Here is a 24,021-nt window from a genome sequence, read left to right as displayed (position 1 = left end):
CTGTTTAGTGATTGGAGTCGTGTCTGGCTACAACCTGCTGCACCTACTACCATCCGTGCCAGAGCCCCTTCCACCATCTGGAATATTTCATGTACCCTTCTGCTACGAAGTTGTATAGACTCTTGCATAGACTGTGACTTGGCCAGCTGCCTCTCTGCTATGGCAGAGCGGCCTGGTGGGTCCACATGCCTTGGGATCAATAAGTAATGTAATGTATGTACACAGTGACTCCACCAGCAGAATAGTGAGTGCAGCTCTGGAGTATAATACAGGATATAACTCAGGATCAGTACAGGATAAGTAATGTAATGTATGTACACAGTGACTCCACCAGCAGAATAGTGAGTGCAGCTCTGGAGTATAATACAGGATATAACTCAGGATCAGTACAGGATAAGTAATGTAATGTATGTACACAGTGACTCCACCAGCAGAATAGTGAGTACAGCTCTGGAGTATAATACAGGATATAACTCAGGATCAGTACAGGATAAGTAATGTAATGTACGTACACAGTGACTCCACCAGCAGAATAGTGAGTGCAGCTCTGGAGTATAATACAGGATATAACTCAGGATCAGTACAGGATAAGTAATGTATGTACATAGTGACTCCACCAGCAGAATAGTGAGTGCAGCTCTGGAGTATAATACAGGATATAACTCAGGATCAGTACAGGATAAGTAATGTATGTACATAGTGACTCCACCGGCAGAATAGTGAGTGCAGCTCTGGAGCATAATACAGGATGTAACTCAGGATCAGTACAGGATAAGTAATGTATACAGATAGTGACTCCAACATCAGACTAGTGAGTGCAGCTCTGGAGTATAATACAGGATGTAACTCAGGATCAGTACAGGATAAGTAATGTAATGTATGTACATAGTGACTCCACCAGCAGAATAGTGAGTGCAGCTCTGGAGTATAATACAGGATATAACTCAGGATCAGTACAGGATAAGTAATGTAATGTATGTACATAGTGACTCCACCAGCAGAATAGTGAGTGCAGCTCTGGAGTATAATACAGGATATAACTCAGGATCAGTACAGGATAAGTAATGTAATGTATGTACACAGTGACTCCACCAGCAGAATAGTGAGTGCAGCTCTGGAGTATAATACAGGATATAACTCAGGATCAGTACAGGATAAGTAATGTAATGTATGTACACAGTGACTCCACCAGCAGAATAGTGAGTACAGCTCTGGAGTATAATACAGGATGTAACTCAGGATCAGTACAGGATAAATTATGTAATGTATGTACATAGTGACTCCACCAGCAGAATAGTGAGTGCAGCTCTGGAGTATAATACAGGATATAACTCAGGATCAGTACAGGATAAGTAATGTATGTACACAGTGACTCCACCAGCAGAATAGTGAGTACAGCTCTGGAGTATAATACAGGATGTAACTCCGGATCAGTACAGGATAAGTAACGTAATGTATGTACACAGTGACCCCACCAGCAGAATAGTGAGTGCAGCTCTGGAGTATAATACAGGATGTAACTCAGGATCAGTACAGGATAAGTAATGTATGTACATAGTGACTCCACCAGCAGAATAGTGAGTGCAGCTCTGGAGTATAATACAGGATATAACTCAGGATCAGTACAGGATAAGTAATGTATGTACATAGTGACTCCACCGGCAGAATAGTGAGTGCAGCTCTGGAGCATAATACAGGATGTAACTCAGGATCAGTACAGGATAAGTAATGTATACAGATAGTGACTCCAACATCAGACTAGTGAGTGCAGCTCTGGAGTATAATACAGGATGTAACTCAGGATCAGTACAGGATAAGTAATGTAATGTATGTACATAGTGACTCCACCAGCAGAATAGTGAGTGCAGCTCTGGAGTATAATACAGGATATAACTCAGGATCAGTACAGGATAAGTAATGTAATGTATGTACATAGTGACTCCACCAGCAGAATAGTGAGTGCAGCTCTGGAGTATAATACAGGATATAACTCAGGATCAGTACAGGATAAGTAATGTAATGTATGTACATAGTGACTCCACCGGCAGAATAGTGAGTGCAGCTCTGGAGCATAATACAGGATGTAACTCAGGATCAGTACAGGATAAGTAATGTAATGTATACAGATAGTGACTCCAACATCAGACTAGTGAGTGCAGCTCTGGAGTATAATACAGGATGTAACTGAGGTTCAGTACAGGATAAGTAATGTAATGTATGTACACAGTGACTCCACCAGCAGAATAGTGAGTGCAGCTCTGGAGTATAATACAGGATGTAACTCAGGATCAGTACAGGATAAGTATTTGCGCGCACCGCGAGCGGGAAAAAACGCTAGTGGGAGAAAGAAGTGACATACCCTATCTTGAGGCGTTTTCCACCTCAAAAACCCTATTGAAATCAATGGGAGATGGAAAAAAACGCAGTGAACGACCGATGCTTTGTTGACACGTTTTTTGGTGCGTTTTTCCTCTGCTTGTTGAAGAAAGAGGTAAAAAAAAGCGCGGCAAAATTTGCTAAGTAAAATGAAGCAAAAACCACATGTGGTGCAAAACCACTGAAAAAAAAAAACGGAGCTGATTTTTACAGGCAGAATTGTAAAAATTGGTTTCTCACGTTTACAATATTTTTTTATTTTTTCTTTATTTGGGCTGTGAATGTGATTTTTTTGGTTGTGGATCAATGTAACATTACACCTGTAATTACACATCTGTTGATCCCTCCCAATATCGGTCCATAAGTTCCTCTTTCCCTGAGCAGATGCTATTTTTTCACTCCGTGGTCATAAATAACTATGTATGATATGGATGTTGCTGACCAGTTGTGCACTTTGTATTCACTAACATTAGATGGCGCTACACAGTATTTATATAGTTTATTCACCTACTGACTGACATCAGTCTCGTTTCTTTTAGGGTGTCATCAATTGTGTCATCATGCGATTAATGAACATCGCGTCACTCAATAGCGCTGCTGCTGTTATGTGATCTCACCTGTAGTTGCGTTGTCATGCGGACACGCCGCCAACTGTTTTTAGTGATCATGTGTCATTATATAGCCACACCCCCATGCGTGTGGAGTCATCACGCTCTCCATATGGGTTGTTATGTGTGATGTGCCATACACACCATGTGCTTTACTTTATATACAGACCACGATATCGATGGGGTATTTGGAGTGTAATTAACCCCTTTACGACGAAGGACCGATATATCCGTCCCATGCAGGAGCTAGTACCCGCATAAGGACGATATATCCGTCCTCTGATCGCGTGGGTACTGCCAGTGTACCCACGTGATCAGCGGCAGGACCACGACTGTTATACACAGCCTGGCCCCTGCCCCAACTGCTGGAATCGAAGCGCTCTTCGATTCTGACAGTTTAACCCATTATATGTCAATAGTGACAGCGGCATCTAATGTGTTTGACAGAGGGAGCTCCCTCTGTCCCCCCATCGGCGCCCCCGCAAAGAAATCGCGGGGCGCCGTTGGGTTTCCATGGCAGCCGGGGGCCTAACAAAAGCCTCCAGGTCTGCCTTCAGCAACTGCCTATTAGGCCATGCCAGAAGCACGTCCTAATAGATTGCCTTTCAGTTTTGCACTATACGAAGTATACCAAAGCATTATATCTGTGATCTAAAGATCGCAAAGTTAAGTCCCTGGTGGGACTAAAAAAAACAAAAAAAAAAAAAGATTACAGTAAAAATAAAATAAAACCACTTTTTTTCCCCCAAAAAGTGGTTTTACTTAGTAAATGTGTCAAAACAAATAACACATATATGGTATCCCCGTGATCGTAACGACCCGAACAATAAAATTAACATATTAACTAAACCGCCGGAAGAACCGCATCCAAAACAAAATGCAAAAAAACTGCAAAATTATATTTTTTTTCTCCCATTCCCGCAATAAAAAATTAAATAAAAGTTAATCAATAAGTCCTATGTACCCCAAAATAGTACAAATGAAAACTACACCTTGCCCTGCAAAAATCAAGCCCACATACGGCCACATCGACGGAAAAATAAAAAAAAGTTACGGCTCTTGAAATGCGGCGATGCAAAAACAAGTAAACTTTTTCTTCAAGGGTTTTCTATTGTGTAAATGTAGGAAAACAAAAAACCTTTACACATTTGGTATCCCCGTAATCGTGCCGACCCATAAAGGTGACGTGTTATTTACGCCGCATAGTAAACGGTGTAAATTTATAACGTGAAAATCAAAGCTGGAATTGCTGCTTATTTTCAATTCTCTCCTAAAATTAAGGGTAATAAAAGTTAATCGCTATATTATAAGCATCCAAAAATGGTGCAATTGAAAAATACAACTCGTCCCGCAAAAAAACAAGCCCTTACACGGCGATGTCGACGGAATAGAAAAAAAAGTTACGACTCTTGGAATGTGACAGTGAAAAACTCAAAAAATAATCCTTGGTCATTAACGCGCAAAAAGGCCTGGTCATGAAAGGGTTAATCAGAAGACACTGCTCTATAGAGCGCGCTTGACATTGAGATATGGATTCCGGATATTATAGAGTCGTTTATGGACCGGCTTCCTTTGTGTGGACTATGGTAAGAACCTTTTATTTTTCTGTAATGCAATGGTTAATTGTAGTTTTACATCCTACTCGGCTGCTGTTAATTTGGACAGCTGCTACTCCCATCATCTCATTCACCTGGGGGTAGTCCAGCACTGTCTGTACCATGCGCCTCGCCAGGAAGTCATCACAGACCGTGTGTAACGCCGAGCGTCCAGCTACAGCGTCTACACACCGGCGTGCCTCGTAACATGGAGCATCTTCTCCACCAATTGTCATCTATACTCCCAGGAGTCGTGAGTTGTAATCTGGCACAAATCGGCCGATACAGGCGAATATTTCTTATATATTATACCACTCGCTTTTATACCCGGCGTTGCTCGGGAGGTTGACTTACGGTATGGATAGAGTAAAAGCTCACTATTTAAATACCTCTCAGTATGAATTTAATGGCTAGAGTGTAAATAATGTTATTGGAATGCATTTCCCAGCATTGACCACATGGTGGCGCTGCTGCTCAGCGCATCACTAGGCTGTCTGCATTACAGTCAATTTAGTGAGATTTCTCAGCATTGACCACACGATGGCGCTGCTGCTCAGCGTATCACAATCAGGCTTCAAACAAACTTTCAAAATTATACAAAAGATTATAGGTCTCCAATTACACACAAATTCTCCAGTATTGTCCCCGGATGAACCAACTAGGCTGCGGAAACACGTTGGGACGGTTATGAAGCGTCAGTGTTGTGATTATTTTATGCTTAGAAATTACACTAATTGTGTGTGATAGAAATGTTTGTATTCCTGGAGTTTGTCCATAGGTGGAGTATGGTACCGCGCCATCTAGATACTGCAGGTGATTATTGTGTATTGTTTACTTGATTCAACCCTGGTTGTGTCAGGGGTATTTGCATTCAAAAGAATTACACAGAGTATTTTAATCTTAAAGGGAATGTGTTGCTAGAAATAATAATTATTTTTTTTTTAGTTAAACAATTATTATTTGAGTGATTACACATTGTTTTAATTTTTTTGCAAGTCAGGAAATATTATAAATTAGATTCTAATTTATAACATTTCCATGTGCTGGCCACTAGAGGGAGCAGTTCCCAAAATTGCCGCATGGTCAATGTGATGAAGCAACCTCATTGCTTTATGCTGCAAATTTGAGGTAGACACACTCTCTAGTGTCCTCACACAATCCCCCCTCCCTTATTCTGGCTAGTGCCAGGAGAAGGAGGGGTTTGAATCTTCAAAACCTCCTACACTGTGTGCTGCCATTTTCTGAGCGACTGCACCTTGTAGGAGGATTAGACACAGTGCTCAGCAGACAGTATCACACATCACATACACAAACATAAATTACCTGCTCCTGCCGCCGCTGCCGCCTCCGTTTCTATTCCTTGCGCCTTCGCTTCCTTGAACATATGGCCGGAAGCCGCGGCCGGAAGTCGTTATCTTACTGTCCGGCAGTGGCTTCCGGTCCATATGAAAATGGCGCCGGATTTCGCTCTGCCAACGAGCTTCGTTTTGGTCTGTGTGGGAGCGGCGCATGAGATGATGAGTCGAGATGAGCCAATTTATCTGGTAGGTTCAGAATTCACCCATGCCATTCAGGTGTGTGGGAGAGTTGGGTGACAACAGCTATAACGGGAGTTATGCTGGTTGTCACCCAGCTTTCCCAGACCCCTGAATAGCAAACGTGTCCAATGATATATTACGTTACAGATTTAGTGCATTTAGGCAGATTTGACACTTAGTGCTGCAGGAAAGCTGGGTGACAAACCCATCGGGAGCTGTAATTGCTTTATATTGATTGTCACCCAGCTTTCCCAGGAACCATTAAAGTGCGTTCAGCCAGAGGTTGGTTAAAAATTTGCGCCTGGGGAACACATAATGACAATGTGGTGACGCACTTTTCCCAGCATGCACCAGCCGGCTGTAATAGACTTGGATTTCATTACATGTTCCATCAAAAGTCAAACACGTGCTCCACCTATCGGGGGCGCTGTGTCTACAAATTCCTAGATCAAGATCTCTGCCTACAGCCATTGGGTGTCATCACTATTAAAAAAACAAAAAACATTTTCAATGTGTGGAGGCCTTCCCTCCAAATGTGTTTTATACTTGTTTGTTTCAAAACCAATAAAAACTTTGAATATGAAAAAAAACAACTTTCTTGTTTCTGTAGATTCCACTGGGGGGAGCTCTTCTATGTGACTCTTTGACGGGCAATTCATTATAACAACAACAACAACTATAGGAGACAAGTCCTATGATAACTGATTTGCTTTTTGTTGTATTATAAATCCTGATGTGAGTGGACAATGTTTATTTCTATAGCGATCAATGTAAGTTTCTTAGTCATGGATGTCTGTCCCTTCTGGGAGTTTACCTCCCCCCGGTACAATTTATATTACATGGATTCTGTCCTACAGACGCTAAGTCTATTTAAAGCAATTTCATAAAAATAAAGTGCCCCTTAAGTAATCCCTGCCAGAAAGCAGCCATGTATACTCCCTCCACCAGCCGGTGACCAGGCTGAGGTATTTCCTGGTGGTCAGTGAGGGGCAGACTCTGTGTCACAGGGCATATAGAGAGAAGAATCCCATGCTCTAGGTCATGAATTTCATTCCCTCGCCACTTGGATCCGCCTACCTGGCAGCCATTTTGAATAATTTCGTTTTCCACCAATAAAAATGTGTACGATTTGCATAACTTCCCAGAATGCATTGCTGTAATTCTCCCTGAGTTTACTGAGTTTCGAAAAGAATAAATTAAATGGAGGAAAAACTTGAAAATGTGGCTGCTGGGTGCTGGCGAGGTTTCTGGTGGGGATTTTGGTGCAGGAGGCTCAGATGCTCACAGGACACGCCCGGATCCACCCGGGCATCCCTGTACAAGCACAGCGGTAAATTTGCTTACATTTTTATTTAAAAAAAATATTTGCTTCAATTTTTATTACAAAAAATAAATTATATTATTTTGTACATTTAGAATAAAAATATTCCAGTTTCAAATTTACTTCCACTAACTTATAATTTGAAAGTTTGTCATCTAACACATAAAAGCATTTATATAAAATGCTTATTATGTAGCCATTAAGCATGGGCAGCATCACTTCCTACCAGGAGGCCTCCTGCCACCACACATAGCAGTAGCTGAAAACCTCAACCAGTGAAGAAGACTCCAGCCCACAGAGCCTCCACAAGTGTAGAATAATACACTGTATAACACAACCAGCGCACTTTAACAGGGATACCTTCAGTGGGACGTTTATTTAACTTAAGGAGACTTTCAAGTAATGCGCAATGGGAAAATATGCAAATTTTCAAGCAGTGCATCATGGAAAAATATGCAAATCTGAAGGGTGGAAGTTATATCTGTTTTATTCTTGTTACAGAGCAAGAAGAGGAGGAGTCACAGAGAAGGTGCATCCCACCCATTTTTTTCCATAGCTAGGTTACAGCCCTGATTTCAGCACCATCTTTTTTGTACATCTCATAGGAGAGCTCCAATCCAATCAGTTCAAATTTATTGCCATTAGCCAATAACTTGAATATCTAATAAAACATTTAATTCCCATGTTTAGAGAATCAATAGAAACCTCTAAATAGCAGTAGTACCACACATAGTAGCCTCTCAATCAATGAGTAAGAGCCCACAAGTGCAGTAAAACACACAATGTAATCTAATCAGTGCGCTCTAACAAGGATACCATCAGTGGGACATTTATTTAACCTAAGGAGAGTTTCAAACAATGCACCATGGGAAAATATGCAAATCTGAAGGGTGGAAGGTATATCTGTTATATTCATAGCAGAAGGAGGAGTCACAGAGGAGGGGCGGTGCAGCCCATGTTCCCGCCCAGTTTTTTCAGTAGCTCGGTTACAGCCACCGAATCAGCACCATGGGGTGGAGCCAATGGATTTGACTAGATCAAGGCTCAAAGGGGATTGTGTCACTGATTTATCGTATCAATATACTGAGCAGGGCAAGGAGCTTCACATTTGTGGAGATTCATGTGGTCACACAAACTCCATCATTTCAACTTTTTTGCAATTAGTCGATAACTTAGAACAATGTCATATACTATTAAAAGCATTTACATCACATGCTAAGCTTGGGTGGCACCACTCATACCAGGAGGCCTCCTGCCACCACACATAGTGGTAGCTGAAAACCTCAACCAGTGACCACAACTCCAGCCCACAAAGCTTTCACAAGAGCAAAATAATACACTGTATAACACAACCAGTGCCCTCTAACAGGGATACCTTCAGATGGACATTTATTTAACTTAAGGAGAGTTTCTAGCAATGCACAATGGGAAATTATGCTAATCTGAAGAGAGAGGGACTGTGGAGAGATGAAGCCCGTGTTCTAGGGCCTGAATTTCATGTCCTCGCCAAATGAACCACCTACCTAGCACGATTTGTATAATTTCCCAGAATGCATTGCTGGAATTCTCCCTAAGTTTACTGAGTTTTAAAAAGAATAAGTTAAACGGAAACAAAACTTGAACATATTGCATTCTTCTGTGGGCTGGTGAGGTTCTGCTGCTCTCAGTATATGCTCACACAGGATATGCCCACAAGCAGCAATCCATTTGATGAAAATTCTTTTTCCCTGTGTATTTAGTAGGGGAGCATAAAATCCATAACGTGAAATTTGTTGCCATTCTAAAATTTGCAGCCGACACATTTACATTAAATTCTTAGAGAACCGATAGAAGCCCCTAAGCTTGTCTGGATAATCTCATACCAGGAAGCCTCCAGCCACCTCACAGCAGCAACTCAAAACCTCAACCAGTGCTTTATTGACAATCAATCGTCATCATACAAACATTACTGCGACGCAGCGCAAGCCATGAAGCAGCAAATAATAAATAATAACAGTCGTCAAACATAACATGACAGTATAATACACAGTACAGGCTAGCCTATGCTATACATTACACCACATGCTACACTAACATTCTTGCATTCACTAAAGCCAAACAACTAAGCATTACAGACAAGTGATGGGGTAGGGGAGTGGGTAGGAGGGGATAGGGAAGGGGGAAATCACAGGCCCGAAGCTTTATTGAAAGACAACACACAAGAAGGGAGAGTGGGGAGAAGGGGAGTATCAGTCCTCTTCCTCATCGACGTCCGGGCTGTCCCAGGTGGAATAGTCTCTGAGCAGGCTGTGGATCAGCCTGCGGCAGTCCTGGACGGACACACTCTCTCTCCGCAAAATCAGACGGTTCCTGGCAAACCATATAGCGTCCTTAAAGCAGTTCATAAGGCGCCAGGCTTCCTGGATTGCTCCATCCGTGGTATTCCCAGGAAATAGTCCATAAAGTACCGAGCGGTACGACAGTCTGTTCCTCGGGACTGAGTCCTTGAGTTCATGTTCCAAGGCTTTCAACAGACCCTGTGCAAAGGGGCACTGCCAGAAAGTGTGCAAAGATGTTTCCTCCGTGAAGGGGCACCTGGGGCAGTACCGGGTCTTGCACAGGTTGCGGGCATGCATGAATGACCTAAGAGGCAGTCCTCCCTGGATGGCCATCCATGAAATGTCCTTGTGCCCGTTGGTCAACCTGCCAGATGACACGTTAGTCCAAACAGTCTCCAACGTGTCGGCATGAAGCCCTGGAACAGACTCCAGTGAGTCCTTTGCTCTGATGTGCTTGTGGATCGTCTTAGGTTTCCACAAGTCGGGCTTAAGACCCTCCAGTTGATGCTCCCTCACAAACCGGACGACATCTCCGTAGAACCAGGGAGCGTGCCAGTTGTAAGGGAAGGAGCCGTCCCACTTGTCCCAGCCAAAACCTCGCCAGAGGGGAAGGAGGAAGTAGCGGGACATGGCCTTGCCCGCAGAGCCGTTTGCTGTCCTCAGGGTCCTACAAACACAGTCACATACAAAAGCGATCCGCAGCAGAGTGGGAATGTCGGGTATACCCTTCCCACCTTTGCGGGGCTCCTTGTACATAACAGTCCGCTTTACTCTGTCCATTTTCGAGCCCCAGATGAAGCGAAACACAGTCCTGGTAATGGCCCTCGAGACCGTGGCAAGAGGGGGCCATGCCTGTGCAGTGTATTGTAGCACAGGCAAGACTTCGTTACGCAGGACCATTGCTTTGCCCTCAATAGTGAGTTGTCTGAGGCTCCACAGTCCGATCCTTTGGTTGACTTTGGCCAAGCGTTCTTCCCACGACTTTAGGGCTGCACCTTCCTTACCGAACCAGACTCCCAGAATTTTGATGAAGTCCGGCTTGATAGTAAACGGGAAGGAGGCAGGAGAAGGCAGGTACCACTTTCCGAAGAGCATGGCTTCCGACTTCCCGCAGTTGACTTTTGCCCCTGAAGCGCGTCCGAACTCCTCGCAGGTCTGGACGAGTGCAGTCACCGAACTCTGGTCAGCGCAGAAGACGGTCACGTCGTCCATGTACAGCGAGCATTTGACCTCGAAGTGTCCTGGACCTGGTGCGGTGATCCCTCTGATCTCTCCATTCTGCCGGATAGCCTCTGCGAAGAGCTCTATAACACAAACAAAAAGGAGAGGTGAAAGAGGACAGCCTTGTCTAACCCCCGACGATACAGGAAAGGGGTCAGTCTTCCAGCCGTTCACCAGCACCGAGCTGTAAATGTCGCAATACATCAGGTTAACATACAAACAGAACAACCTGCCAAGCCGCAGCCTACGCAGAGCCTTACCCATGAATTCGTGAGAGACCCGGTCAAAAGCCTTCTCCTGATCCAGACTGACCAGGGCCGCGTGTGTACGGCAGCTTTGCATGTAATGCACCTTGTCCCTCACCAGGGCAAGACTGTCGGCCACCCTACGGCCAGGAATGCCGCAGGTTTGGTCCGATCCGATGATCTGTCCGATGACAACCTTCAGTCTGTTGGCCAATACTTTGGCGAGGATCTTGTAGTCCACGTTCAGGAGAGAGATGGGACGCCAGTTTTTCAGGTCACATCTCTCCCCCTTCCGCTTATACAAGATCATGATCATGCCTTCTCTCAAGGACGGTGGCATTCTACCCTCCACCACCATCTCCTCATAGAGCTCCAGCAGGTCCGGACAGATCAAGTCCCCCAGCGCTACATAGAGCTCTGCTGGGAGACCATCACTGCCCGGGGTCCTGCCGGGTCTGAAGGATTTAGCGGCAGAGAGCAGTTCCTCCACCGTCAGGGGTACATCCATAGCCTCCGTACCTGCAGGATCAAGATGATTAGTGATACCTGACAGGAATTTATCGGCGGTTTCGGGGTCAGTGGTTTTCCGGGAGTAGAGGCTTCGGTAGTAGTCTGTGACGACTCCCATCACCTCCTTCTTCCCAGAATGCAGTTTCCGGTCTCATCTCGGAGTTCCTTCAGGGGCGTGTGGCCGGCATGGAGTTTCCTGAAAAAGAACGAGTTACATTTCTCACCCTTCTCCAGGTTCTCCACCTTGGAACGAAAGACAATTCGCTTGGATTCCTCCTCAAAGTGCCTTTTCAGGCCCTTTTTGGCTTCCTCCAGCTCCTTCCTGACGTCCCAGCCGCATTGAAGGAGGTCTTGCAGGGATCGCAGCTGACGCTGCATCTCTCTGAAGTCTCTCTTCCTCTCACACGCCTGTTGGCGACTTTTTGCCTGAAAGAAACAACGAAATTCAACTTTAACATATTCCCACCAGTCACAGGTTTTGTCAAAGAAAACTTTATCATTCCTCCAAACAATATAGGCGTCTCTAAGTTCCGCCAGTACCTCCTCTCTTTCCAGCAGGGCACAATTCAGCTTCCAGGAGCCAGGGCCGGGAGGAAAACCGTGGCCGATGGCACCCTGGAAGAGAATGGCCCTGTGGTCAGAGAAGAAGCAGGGGACCATGGAGTGCCCATGCTGCTTGACTGCCCGGGAGGTGAACACAAAGTCAATCCGAGAACGAAGTGAGCCATCGGGTCGGCTCCATGAATAGTTCACAGAGCCGATCCCCATGGAGCCCACAACGTCCTGCAAGGATGCTTCGGTTACCATCTCGATAAGCAGTTTGGAACTGACATCCAGCTTGATTGAAGTGCCGGAACTTCGTCCATCCTCTTCGATGGGGCAGTTGAAGTCCCCGGCCATCACCACTGCCCTAGTGGTGGCGAGCTGGGTCCGCAGGGTCTGGAATAGTTCCAGGCGCTCAGCCTTCATAGGGGGGGCGTACACGTTGATGAGCCTAATCGGCTCTCCTGCCCAGGAACCGTCTACGACCAACAAGCGGCCGCAGACAAGCTCCTGGACAGAGTCAACAGTAAATACGCCTCCCCTAATCAGGATGGCAACCCCTGCAGACTTACAGTCGCCCCCACCAGACCAGTAGGACGGGCCATGGGTCCACTGCCTGGCCAGGTGATGATATGACCTGGAAGAGGGGAGAGTACATTCCTGCAGCATAAATATATCACTCGACTGCTTGGAAAGAAAAGTTAGCACCATCTGACATCTAGTCCTATCTCTAACACTCCTCACATTGAGGCTAAAGATGTTAAGTTTAGCAGCCATGGGGGAGAATAAAGAAGGTTAGTGCAAACGATACATCTTAGTTACCAGTCCGGTCGGGCGGATCCTCCTCGCCTGGCGGGTCCGAAAGATCCAGCAGGCTCTCTGCCATAAATTGTTCCAGGATTGAAGCCACCTGGATGTCTGTTGTGAAGTCGATGACCTCAGGTTCAGACACGAGTTCCTCCACCATCTGCTCCATTTCCTCCTGCTGCGCAAGGGAATCTTCGCAGATTTCCACAACTTTTCGCTTTGAGGAATCAGCAGCTGGGCTGTCCCTCACCTTTCTCTTCCTCTGGATGGCACCTGAGGAGACAAGAGGGGGAAAATCCTCCAGGGAGAGGACTCCAGCAGCTGGAGGGGAAGATGTTAGTGCTGCTGGAGCTGGGGAGAAGGGAGGCTGGGTTGGGAGAGGTGCAGGTGACAGCACCACTGAGATGGGTGGGTAGGAGAAGGTGAGAGCCTCAGTGGGGGTGACAGGGGTTGGGGACGGGGGGGTGGGGAGGGCCGGGCGAGAGAGGGTGGGAAGGGTAGGGTGAGGGAGGGCCGGGAGAGTGGGGGGAGGGACTGTCGTCTTCTTACCATCCTTCTTTTTCCCGGTCTTCTGCGCCGCTGGAGCTCTGGCTGGGGCGGGGTTCCCTCTGGCCGGAGCTTTCGCCGCTACAGTTGCCCAGGATCGATCCCTCTTCGGGCAGTCCTTGTAAGAGTGGGCTGCTTGTCCGCAGAGGTTGCACATTGTCCGTTTCGGGCAGTCTTTGGTCTCGTGTCCTGTTACCCGGCAGTTCTTTCAGGCGTCCTCCTTGCAGTCCTTCATCGAATGACCCTTCTTGCTGCATCTCCTGCAGATCTGCGGCATGTCCGGGTAGTAGATGAGGCCGTAGGAGTTGCCCAGCGAGAATGACTGGGGCAGGTGCTGGAGGCCGTCTTCCGCACTTGAATCCTTGTTGAGTCGGACGATTACCGACCACTTGCCAGTCCAGAAGCCGAGTCCGTTCAGGATGTGGGTGGGTTCCCTCACCACTGTGCAGAACCGCTTCAGGAGCGTGGTGATGTCTTTGCCGGGGGTGTGTGGGTTCCGCATTGAGACCGTCACCCGCCTTTCCTCTCTTTGGACAGGGCAGTTGCCCACAAAGCGAGAGAAAGGGGATTCAGGCCTCGCCGCTTTCACCATCTCCCAGTACCTTCTGCAGATGTTGATCGAAGCGAAGGTCAGGGAAGAACATCCCGGTCATGAAGGCCTGGATGCTGATGGTCTCCGGCTTAGCGAAGCCCTGGTCCAGGAGCATCTTCTGGCAGAACACTTCTTCCGTCATGTCCGGCACTCTCCCGTCCACCTCCTTCAGCTTAAGGCCCACCGTCTGCTTCATCCAGGGCTCCAGGGTTGGAGCAGCCTGGTTCGGCTTCCTGGTGGCCTGTTGGCTTGAGGAGGCTTCAGGAGGAGATGTCCTGGCCTGGGTCTGCTCACCTGGTCCATCAGCCTTCTCCTTCTGGGTGGCAGGGTTGCTGGTTGAGGCCATGGCTTCTTCCAGCTGTTCCTGTCGCTTGGGGAGGATCTTCGATAGCTCTTTCCCGAAGGGGGCGGAGCTATGCAAATCTTCTCCTTGCTGGCCGAGGTTCTTCCACGAAATTTCTTCCGCAGCGGTTCCTCGTCGAGCCTCTTCTTCTGCGGCCAAGCTTCTCCGAAGGTCTCTGTCGCAGTTCTCCTTCTTCTTCCCGGCAGCGATCTCCCGGAGCTTCTTCCCCGATAGCGGCTTCTCCCTTCTGGATCGTCGTCTTCGCTGGTTCTTCTCCGCAGTTCGTCGCCGGCTTCGTCTGGAACGCTCTTGGATCGCTAAGCTAGTGTTTATAGCCCCCAGTGGTTCTCCGAGCTATCTATCCTTACAAGGACTGATAAGAACAGATACTACACTTGATCTTAGCCAAAAGGCCGAGAAGCGATACCAATTTATTTTTTTATTGAAAGCCCGAGTCGTGCTTTCTATCACCCAAGTGCAAAAAAAAGTGCAGGGGTGCCACACAAAAAGTGCACAAGGATGCGGTCTATCGCAGCCCTTCTCTTAAAAGAGAGAGGCCCCGCATAACCATTCCCCGACCCTCCAAGCCTTAGGCCAAGAGGATCGAGGATCGATGATCCCCCCTTGCCGAAGCTTAGGGAGACCCAACAACACTCCAAGGTTTCTACCTGGGCTGCCACCCCAGTGTCCACCTTGGAGCCTGCTTCTACTTGCACCTCCCTTCCGAAGAAGGGAGGCCGGGTTGCAGGGGAAAAAGGAACCAGAAGGCCACACATTTTCCCCCTAGACCTTGGACGGGTCCCAAAAGGGCACCGCATCCGAAATCCTGTGACAAACGTGACAAACACACAGTGAAAAACAAAATTAAATAAGTGGATGTGCGCTGTGATACAGCCTGGACATCCGAGAAGCGATACCAATTGATTATGCTACAGACCACTTCACCCTCAAGAGCGAGAGACAGCAAGCTATATACTAGCATTATAGCCTCTTGGTATACCTAAAGTGGGACATTTATTTAACCTAAGGAGAGTTCAAGGTAATGCATCATGGACATTTTTTTTTTTTTTGCCTAGCATTGGTTTCAGAGGTCAGAGGCAGAACCACAGCAAGAAAGAACATGCTGCTTGTTTTCCCCCCACGAGCCGCCATTGAAAAAAAAAAAACGCCACCGCCTCCAAATGAAATCAATGGGAGCCGGTTTTGGACGTTTTTTGGCGCTGATTCCGATGGTTTCCCCATGTCAAAAAAAACTTACTGTGAACTGGACCTAAGTTTCATTCTTCTCCAATGGAGATGACACTAAACAGCCGGGGGTGTCACACATTGAAGACTGACAGTGAATGGGTTAATGAGGTGTTTATTAGATCCGCACACTCAGATCTTTACACTTCTCCGTTTTTCTGCTTCGAACATCAACTTCAAGAACTGACGGGTCACTTGCTGCCTGATACCCCTCCCCCTCCCTTGGCTGATCGGTTATTTACACTCTTTCCAAAAGTATGTGCCCCCTTATAAACTTCCAGAAGACACTTGGTGCGATTTGTGCTAATTTGTTACTTTGTCATTCATGTTTCAAGTGCAGCAAAATAAATCCTCTGTGCTGCGGCGCATATAATAATAGTGGTGATAATGATATATTTTGGCTTGATGTATAAAACGTCACTTTCAAGCCGGATCGGGAGCCGCGTGTGACTGTAATGTCACCTCGGTTTACTCTTACCGTCTTTTATCCGATACCGCGCTCTCCGCACGTACAGAGCGACAGGACATTGCCGTGACTGAGTGACAGGCGCAGGAACGCTCCCGCACCCACCATGGAATTAAATCGTTAACCCTTTCCTGCTCAGACAGGTGAGTGAATCTTGCAGTCGCCAAACCCTCAATTTCACGCCAACTCCCTTTTGCGTTTCTAATAAAAAAATGAAGCGGTCGTCTAATAATAAGGAGAAATAGTAAAGAATTCTCTGCTCTGCTTGTAACAAGTGAGTATTATTTTCTGGCCTATTACCGGAAGCGGCTCCAATATTGTGATTTAGTCGCCGCTCGTTCGGAGGACACTTTAGCGCTTCATGGTACATTAGCCGTGTATATCAGTGCAGACTGCGATGGGAGAGCCCCATAGGTAGATGAACACCCTGAACTGACTAAAATTCTCCCATCAAACCCTATGGGATCCCCAATATCCTGAGAGAGTACAGGGGGACAGACACTAAACACATAGATGGGAATTTATCAACCTTTCTAAGCCAATTTTCTAACGTAGAAAAGTTGCAAAGTGGCCCAAAAAATGAAATTTGCATTTCAAATTGCAAGTTATGGGCCTTTTGCGCCGCTCTTGCCACTTGCCAAAAAAAGGGTGTGGCTTACAAAGGAGCATGGCCACCACCGGCCAACAAATATATTATAATTTACGCCAGAAAACCAACATAAAATATTGCGGAAATCTTCTAGCCGGCGTAGATTTCACTCGGTAAAGCGTAGCAAAGTAGAGGCCCGTGATAAAAATATTTTAAAAAAATAAATAAATGTATGTTCATCTCACTGCACCTCCGGATCCCCTCAGGCTCTCACTACCAGCCGCGGCTCATCCACAGATCTGAGGAACCTAAAGGAGACCTGGAAGGGAGAAGAGGAGCGGTGAGGTGAGCATATAATATTTTTTTTGAAAAAAGTGTCGGAAGAAGGGGGAGGGATGGTGCACGGCCGCGGTCATTGCGCCACAATTATAAGACCAAAAGAGAAAGAATGAATGCTGAGAAACACGGGGGTAATGAAAAAATACGACAATATTTTATTAACATCAAAAAATTATACAATGATAAAAAATCCATAGACCAACAGTAAAAACACTTGTATATAGGGGTAGTATTATAGTAGTTATATTCTTGTATATAGGGGCAGTATTATAGTAGTTATATTCTTGTATATAGGGGGCAGTATTATAGTAGTTATATTCTTGTATATAGGGGGCAGTATTATAGTAGTTATATTCTTGTATATATGGGGTAGTATTATAGTAGTTATATTCTTGTATATAGGGGCAGTATTAGGGTATGTGCACACACACTAATTACGTCCGTATTTGACGGACGTATTTCGGCCGGAAGTCCCGGACCGAACTCAGTGCAGGGAGCCGGGCTCCTAGCATCATAGTTATGTACGATGCTAGGAGTCCCTGCCTCTCTGCAGGACAACTGTCCCGTACTGTAATCATGTTTTCAGTACGGGACAGTTGTCCTGCAGCGAGGCAGGGACTCCTAGCATCGTACATAACTATGATGCTAGGAGCCCGGCTCCCTGCACTGTGTTCGGTCCGGGACTTGCGACCGAAATACGTCCGTCAATTACGGACGTAATTAGTGTGTGTGCACATACCCTAATAGTAGTTATATTCTTGTATATAGGGGCAGTATTATAGTAGTTATATTCTTGTATATAGGGGCAGTATTATAGTAGTTATATTCTTGTATATAGGGGCAGTATTATAGTAGTTATATTCTTGTATATAGGGGGCAGTATTATAGTAGTTATATTCTTGTATATAGGGGGCAGTATTATAGTAGTTATATTCTTGTATATAGGGGGCAGTATTATAATAGTTATATTCTTGTATATAGGGGGCAGTATTATAGTAGTTATATTCTTGTATATAGGGGCAGTATTATAGTAGTTATATTCTTGTATATAGGGGGCAGTATTATAGTAGTTATATTCTTGTATATAGGGGGCAGTATTATAGTAGTTATATTCTTGTATATAGGGGCAGTATTATAGTAGTTATATTCTTGTATATAGGGGGCAGTATTATAGTAGTTATAGTCTTGTACATAGGAGCAGTATTATAGTAGTTATATTCTTGTATATAGGAGGCAGTATTATAGTAGTTATATTCTTGTACATAGGAGCAGTATTATAGTAGTTATATTCTTGTATATAGGAGGCAGTATTATAGTAGTTATATTCTTGTATATAGGGGCAGCATTACAGTAGTTATATTCTTGTATATAGGGGGTAGTATTATTGTAGTTATATTCTTGTACATAGGAGCAGTATTATAGTAGTTATATTCTTGTATATAGGAGGCAGTATTATAGTAGTTATAGTCTTGTACATAGGAGCAGTATTATAGTAGTTATATTCTTGTATATAGGAGGCAGTATTATAGTAGTTATATTCTTGTATATAGGGGCAGCATTACAGTAGTTATATTCTTGTATATAGGGGGTAGTATTATTGTAGTTATATTCTTGTATATAGGGGGCAGTATTATAGTAGTTATAGTCTTGTACATAGGAGCAGTATTATAGTAGTTATATTCTTGTATATAGGAGGCAGTATTATAGTAGTTATATTCTTGTATATAGGGGCAGCATTACAGTAGTTATATTCTTGTATATAGGGGGTAGTATTATTGTAGTTATATTCTTGTATATAGGAGGCAGTATTATAGTAGTTATAGTCTTGTACATAGGAGCAGTATTATAGTAGTTATATTCTTGTATATAGGAGGCAGTATTATAGTAGTTATATTCTTGTATATAGGGGCAGCATTACAGTAGTTATATTCTTGTATATAGGGGGTAGTATTATTGTAGTTATATTCTTGTATATAGGGGGCAGTATTATAGTAGTTATATTCTTGTATATAGGGGCAGTATTATAGTAGTTATATTCTTGTATATAGGGGGCAGTATTATAGTAGTTATATTCTTGTGTATAGAGGTAGTATTATAGTAGTTATATTCTTGTATATAGGGGCAGTATTATAGTAGTTATATTCTTGTATATAGGGGGCAGTATTATAGTAGTTATATTCTTGTATATAGGGGCAGTATTATAGTAGTTATATTCTTGTATATAGGGACAGTATTATAGTAGTTATATTGTTTTCCACACAGTAATATTTTCTCTTTTTTTAATACGATCACATGTGCCCCGTGGCGTTGTTATTACTGAGAAGACATCTGTTTCCTTTACAGTAGAGGGGTGGCTGCTTTATAATACAAGTCGGTAGATACTTGTGAGCCAGGATAATACAATTGTCTGTATATAGAGAATTAGAACGCTCTCATTATTGTTGCTGGTTATTTACAATGTTCTTTTGAACATTTTCATTTCTCAATGTGACTTCCAGTCTTGACATTTGATATCCGCTTTCCTCCTCTGCTCTTCAGCACCACACAATCCATACTTACAGAATATACTATTTTTTTTGTCCGTCCCCCTCACCCTTTTTGAAAATGAATACAGTAATACATACATAGGAAAAACTTGTTTCCCAGCACAAAGCCGGTATTCAGCTCACAGTAGCCAAACAAAGTCGGCCATTGTCAGGTTTCCACTGCATGGACAAGGCTTGCACATAACATGCGGGTTCTGTATTGTGGCTGCTAGACAATCCGTAATCTGTCACGGTCTCCTTGGACCTGTCATTATGCAGTAAATACCTGCAGTGAATGATTCTATAGTCTGAACTGTCCCACCCATGACAATACCTGCTTGTTCAGTAGTAGAATTGGCCATAAACTCTGTTTAAAAAATATTCTGTATTTTCCTAGGTATTTTTGATCTAAATTAAAATGAAATTAAACCCTAAATAGAGGAATTGTGTATTATTAGCTCCTGGGATGCATGTGGGCTGTTATGTGGTCATTCCTTTGTGTTCTTGAAGGTCCTGGGTGTGTTTATGGGGGGATACACAGTTTGTAGAGAGGAGATGTAGCAGAGAATAGACCACGTATACTTGTATGTAGCTGGGTGACCAAGTGGCCACAGCCAGTTCCCCATAGCCTCTGTAATGGCTGACAATGGTTGCAACTTCCTGTCTACAGTAGGAAGTGCAGCCCTGGAGCACAAACTGCTGCTCTAACAAGTGACATACTGTGCAGATGAAGAAAACAGGAACATTCATGAGCCTATAGAAAGTTTTAGAATTTAGATAGAGAGGTAGTAGCTTTGATAGTCACGTATCATCCTTGTGCTAGGTTATGTCTTCTCCTGAAGTAATCCAGTTTCAACAGTCTGCTGCTTTACTGTTAGCTCTGAGGCTGCTAGGCATCAAATCTAACTGCTTTCTGCTGGTTTAGAAACTTTACGCGTTCTGGGCCCTGCTCTGCTGCGTTGCATTGTGGAAGATGTAGTGTTTGCTTAATGTTCTGGAGTAGCACAATAGGTAACGTCAGGGAATGAACATGTGACTTCTCGGTGGCACTTTGCTGCACCTCATTAAGTGTTCAGCTTGTGGTAATGACCTCCGCTTCGTATCGCTGATGCGTGTTCTTTAAATGGGATCTTATATTGCCGCCAGGAGAATTTTTAGACTCAAGTGTAGGTACTCTGCACTCTGAGAGCACTTATGTCTAATAATTAACCCCGATCACAGTGCTGAGTGTTTTTGTAGTTACTGTTCGCCCGGATGGAAGACTGCGCCAGTCACAGAATTATATATATATATATATACACACACACACACACACAAATTAGCTAAAAATGTTGTCTCTGGGAAAGCTGGGTGACCAACAGTGCTTGTCGTTCATCTTTCTCACACTCCTGAATGGCAAATCTACCTACCACTTCCTAACTAGGTATGTCGCTCAGGACTCCAGGAAAGCTGGGAAGTAATCAGGTTTGCAATTTCTTATAAAGCATAGATACAATTTCCTACTCTCCCAGATTGTCTAGAAGTCTCCCAGAGTAAGGGAGATCTCCTGTACTCCTGCAAATGCTGCTCCCAGCCACCACTAGGGGGCGCTTGCTGCATATGTACTTGTATTACTCCCATTGACTTCATATGAATATGTCTGCAGTGAGCTCCCTCTAGTGGTGGCTGCAAGGAGCCAGAAATGTATCAGTTGTGTTAGTGATGCACCTTTTGTGGGGACGGTGTTACATCTTAATGTTGCCATGTAGTTTTTTCTGTGTAGTTAAATATCCCCCCCTATAATTAGAATTCACTTGGATCAGCAGCTGGGATTATAATCATTGTGCCCCCCATTACTCAGATCATAACACTCCACGTTACTCCTCCGACCCCTTAACTTTCTCCCAAAGAAAATCTCTCTTTGCGCTTTAGGGGTTTGTTATTTGTATGTTTGAACTTCCTCTAAGGGACGAGATTCTGCGCTGGTTATTAACCTGAAACCAGGAAGCAACTGATCCCACAAATCACTGAACGTCTTCTCTGCTTTAGAATATGTCACTTATTGCACGTCCTGTGTTGTAGAAGTGACAGCAATGACCTCTGTCTCCCCGTAACTACTGTGTCCCCCTGAATATCACATCTATGGTGACCTTATAACCCGACATCAGGGATCAGACAGGCGCTGGATTTTAACCCATCCAGTCTTTTATTTCCCAAAGAAAAGCGGCGTCTTATGGGGTTTGGCAGCTTGTTATTCTTCTCTTATCAAAGAAATAATGTTTCTGTTTGGCCACACCGAATGGGAATGACACAACGACACTCGGGGGACGGGACAATGATACGACGACACTGGGGGGACAATAATACTCGGGGGACGGGACAATGACAACGACACTCGGGGGACGGGACAATGGGACAACGACACTGCGGTGGTTGTAGACGAGACTTCTCTTAGGTCTTGTGATTGCTCCTGCAGCTCTAGGTCCGTCCAGTCACTGCACACATTATGAGGGATTTCTAAACTCCTGTAATCTTGAGCAATAAGTTTTCAGGACAACAGTTTCTTTGCCTGTAATTATCTTTGGAGTTTATAACTCTCATTACGATGTGATCTTTGACCTCCTGTAGATGTTTTTTTCCACCTGAGTCAGTGCTAGATTGGTATAAATACCCCGTGCATTGAGGTGACATCTCCGTGACTGTCCTCAAAAAGTCCTGGACACACAATGGTGGGGTACGGTCCATTTCATTCATCTTATCACCTGCTTACCCCATTCCTAGCTCTACATCTGTGGCCGAATGCTGAATCCCCTCCCCCACTCCAGTGAGACCTTTTATATGTGCACAGGTTTTATCACACATGGTGACAACAAGCAGATCCACCTCAGGGTTTTTCCCATTGTTGCTCACCTGTCTGCATGGTTTATATTCATCTCTTAGAGAACACAACATAGGAGGGATCACAGCTGCACGGACAATGGAGATTCCCGTGTCCTTTCTATCCGTTCTCAGTTCACCTGCAAATGTATGGAGCAAATCGGGCAAACATATGTACAGGAGCAAATTGAGTGGTCAGGTAAATCGGCAGTGCCCATAGGGGTCCACATGGACTATAGGGTTCCAGAAGTTAATCTCTACTTAAAGCTGATGCACTGTCAACATTTGTCAGTGGAGTGAGAAGCAGAATAGTCCGGTGACCGCGTTCGACATTCATCCGGAAAATTGTTGAGCGTCGTCAATATACCTGCCATGGTGATATTACTACCCACAGCCTCAGAGATCGGCGTCCATGCATTTTAAGGCAGACTGGTTGTCATGGAGATTGGGAGACACTGGGTCGTTGGGTTTTTTGTTGGGTTAGCTAGAGAACCCCCCTTAAAGTGGTTATCCTGGTCTACTGTGGAGAACTCTTAAAAATTCCTACCAGGTCACGCCCGGGATTACAGGAGATATATGACTGGGAGGGTCCGTCGGCTTCTCTGACAGATGGATATATAACATAAGGCACAATAAGTTCTAGCTCATACTAAAACAAATCAACTGAGCTGTGTTGACCTTGTTGGCCACGTTCCTAAATATTTTCAAATACAATACACAGTCCCTTGTATTTAACAGCGGTAGGGTAAGTGTGGGCCAGGGCTGTGCCAGCTGGGCAAAATACACAAATCATCGCTTCATTTCACATTCAAGACAGCACAACCTGCATATACGCCGGAGACCCTGGGATTTGTTGTATTGTTAAATGTACTACTACTCCTTACAGGTTTTGTGTCACGAAGACAATCATTTCTATGTGACCTATTAGGGCTTATGGACCCCATAAGGGGTACCGCACTTCATAAGCCTGACAAAAAGCAGCACTAGTGGACTCAGGCTGTCGATGTATTAAATGGTCGCCATGTACTGCTACATTTCCCCTGTAGTGGGCACTGTAGAAGAAATATATGACCGACTAAAATTCTCCTGGTGCTCTCCCAGGAGCCGGTTACAGATTTTGCATTGGGGCCTAGGAGCTTCAACTTACGTCTCTGCCCATGGATGTATTCTAGCTCGTTCACTATTAGGTTTCAGGAGGCTCATGTTGACCCACCTTGATCTCAGATAACTCCTAAAATACAGCTCATTAAGTAATGCAGCGCCCTGCGAGATTACGTGAAGGAGCGGCCAGCGAGTGTTCAATAATGACCAATACCAGATATCTGCTGATTCACCCGGACACAGTAAGATATGAAGGACCTAATCTGAAATAACAACACACCAATATAACACAAGGAATGATGGAACACATGAGAGAGGGCCCTATGGCAAAAAAACA

The 24,021-nt window shown here is 44.8% G+C and overlaps 1 protein-coding gene and 1 pseudogene across 3 annotated transcripts in view; both read right to left on the bottom strand.

Annotated features, from left to right (window-relative positions):
* Positions 1 to 24,021, bottom strand: part of RNF224 (ring finger protein 224) — a 145,977-nt gene that overhangs the window by 11,534 nt on the left and 110,422 nt on the right. The gene's annotated exons all lie outside the window — the stretch shown is intronic.
* On the bottom strand, positions 14,887 to 14,988 carry LOC142660089 (U2 spliceosomal RNA; annotated as a pseudogene).

The sequence above is a fragment of the Rhinoderma darwinii genome, chromosome 8, assembly GCF_050947455.1.
Source record: "Rhinoderma darwinii isolate aRhiDar2 chromosome 8, aRhiDar2.hap1, whole genome shotgun sequence".
NCBI lineage: Eukaryota > Metazoa > Chordata > Amphibia > Anura > Rhinodermatidae > Rhinoderma > Rhinoderma darwinii.
Note: the sequence above shows the minus strand (reverse complement) of the source record. Positions and strands in the feature narration are given on the sequence as shown.